We start from the raw sequence: 3299 nt of genomic DNA, 5'->3' as shown, positions 1-3299 counted from the left end.
TTCTAATGTACCATGGTGAAAAGTTCTTGAATGGTAATCAATAGCAAAACTCTCATCTCTCTTTGAGGGAAAGGGTAGTTTCCTTCTTGATCTATTATTCACCATTTCCCCACCATTACATTTTAATGAGCTTGACATCATGCATTCTTTCCTTTGAACAACATTGCATATTTTTCATTTACAAGTTTCAACTTTAGGCAAACTTAGTGGTTAATTCATAAAAAACCCTACCTTTAAAAATTAAAATTGAACTTGTGATTTGTAAAAATTGTTTGTAGTTATCTTAGATCTGAAAATTGTTTTGATTGTCAAATTCAATTTACAAATAAAGTTTATAAAATTGAGAGGTTACTTGTTAAAACCCTAATTTTCAAACATCATCTTGAACTTGTGCAAAAATTGGATTTTAATTTAATTTTTCAGATTTCTAATTGTTCTCAGCTTTCTCTTCAATCCTACAATTCAAATTTTCAATTTCCCCCCTTTTTCCCAAAATTCAAATTTCAAAATTAAGTGGTTAGGTCATAAAACCCTAATTTTAAAATTTAATTGGATTTTGTGTGAATTTCAAATCAATTTCATTTGCATTCAGATTTCTAAACATTTTCCAAGGTGTCCCTATCCATTAGGTTTGCCCTCTTCAAAATTACAATTCAATTCCTTCAAAACCCTAATAGGGTCCTATTTTCATATTTGCACCTTCATTTCGCCCATCTAGAGATAATAAAATTTGCCAATTTTTTGGGGTTAGCTTTCAAATCATCATAATATCCATCCCTGAATATTTCCAAAAAGTTGGTCGGACCATGAGCGTTCCCGCCACGGTCCTTGGCTTTTTTCTTGAAATTTTGGGAGACTGCTATGATTGTATTTACTAGCCTAAATCCTGAAGATTGGCTAATTTTAATGATTTTTGATTCCTCTAGAATTGAAAATACCTTCAAAATTCAACATTTCAAATTTCAAGAATTAAGGCCTCTCAAAGGTTTCATTACCAAGGAGATGGAGCCTAATTTGGGTGACTTCTTTAATGAGGATCATGCTAATTCTTCCCATTCTAATCATGTACCTATTCACCCCATTGATGGATCCCATGATGAAGAAGAAGCTTTAACTAGGGTTTCTTTAGATCAAATTCCTACATTGGACAATCAATTTGATAGATTTCAACAATGGATGTCCCAAGAATACCCTAATAGTGAAGCTCTTCCATTAATTGAAGGTCTTAAGTGCATGCTTTAATGTGATAAGAATGGAATTGATATATTGCATGGTATTGCACATATTGTTGATTCTAATGTCATGCCTATCAAGAGTTGTGTCGAAACCCTAGGTTATTCACAACCTTCAACACAAGTCAATTCCTCTAGTCCTTTGACTAATCCTATGACTAGTATTCCTACTTCCATATCCAACATCATGGCTACTTCAACTCAAAATATCATTCCTACAACCATAGGTCATGGGGGCAATCCCTCTTCTTCATTTAATCCTCCATCTTTACCTATGTCTTCCATGAGTGTTCCTATTATTCCTCAACCAATCAGTGTGACACAAGGGGGTAATTCTTTCAACAACTTTATTCCTCCTTTAAGTGTCCCTTTTCCTACCCAATCATCACCTATGCCTACTTATCATAATGTCCCACCACCTTATTCTTAGTCCATGCCTTCTTTCAATAACATCGCACCACCTTCTCAATCACCTATGTCTAACATCAATTCTTCTACTGAAATAGCAATCAACAATCTTGCCCAAGCCATGTCTTCCTTACAACAATAAATTGCTTATATGAGTCAATCCAAGTTTAGTGTGCCCACCTTTGATGTTCTGAGCCCACTTTCTCTTGATATTGTTAAAGTCATGCCACCTAAACATGTGGATATACCTCAATAGGAACTCTATAATGGAAAAGGTGATCCTCTTACACATGTCAAAACATTTCAAATCTTATGTACTGATTTTGGTTATGATCAATGATTGCTTGCAAAATTGTTTAGAAGAACATTAAGAGATAAGGCTTTACAATGGTATTTCTCTTTGCCTTCTTATTCTATCACTTCCTTTCAATAACTAGCAAATGCTTTCATCCAACAATTTCAAAACAACATTGGTCCTAAAATCACTTTGACAGATTTAATGCATTGTAAACAAGGTGTTAAAGAAAAAGTGACTGATTTCATTGGTAGATATAAGAATTTGTGTGCTCAAATTTATTTTCATGTACCTGATAATGATATTCGAAGAATTTTCATTTCTAATTTGTAAAAAGATATTAGGGAAAAGCTTCTTTTGTCTGAGTTTACTTATTTTCCATAGTTGTGTGCAACACTCCAAAATTATCAACTGGCTATGAGTCAAATGGATCAATCCACTCCTATGGCTCCGAGTGATAAGGGGGAGAGTATTCAACAGCCATTTGTGAAGTTCAAACCAACAAAAAGATTCATCTAGTTCAATGATCCAATCAACAACAACCATGTGAATGCTACAACAGGTGTGCCTTCTATTTCTAAATTTTTCCAAAGAGAAAGACAATTTACTCCTTTGAATGAATCTTTACATAGTATTATGTCTCAGTTGTTACACATAAATGTTATCAAACTTCCTCCTATAAAACAAATTGATCCTTCCAAAATTGTATCTCCTTATTTTGATAACAATTCCTTTTGCCAATTTCATCGTCAAACTGGTCATGATACTAAAAAATATTTTGCATTGAAGAATAAGATTCAAGACTTGATTGATAATAATACTATATATGTGGCAGGTGTGAATGATAAAGGAATAAATCAGTTTCTCTTCCTAATCAAAATCTTAATATTTTCACTGATCCTTTGCCATCTCATACCTCTAACGTTATTGATTTTGTGCCTAATTGTCTCTCTTTTGAAGAATTCACCTCTATGGCTCCAAACTTGGTTAATATGGTAGAGAAACGGGATATGCCTAAGGATCCTTGTATTACATTTGACCCTAGTGAGACCGTTAGAGCACCTAATGGCCCTTTATACATAGTGGCAAAGGTTAAGGATATCCCTTGCCATGGTGCCTTGATTGATCCCTCTTGCATGGTTCATGTCATAACTAAAGAGTATCTTTTCACTTTACGAATGCATAAACAAATATTTGATGCTTCTAATGTGGTTGTGAAGTTAGTTGATGGCTACTCTTGTCCTACCATTGGTTCTAACACCCTTCCTCTTGAAATTCATGCTAAATCCATGGATGTTGACTTTGTTTTGATTAAGTAAAAGTAGGTATTTGAAAGGTACCCGAACCTTGTACAAGCCAGAAGA

The sequence above is a fragment of the Cryptomeria japonica genome, chromosome 1 (genome assembly GCF_030272615.1).
Source record: "Cryptomeria japonica chromosome 1, Sugi_1.0, whole genome shotgun sequence".
Lineage (NCBI taxonomy): Eukaryota > Viridiplantae > Streptophyta > Pinopsida > Cupressales > Cupressaceae > Cryptomeria > Cryptomeria japonica.
This window is presented reverse-complemented; position numbering follows the sequence as displayed.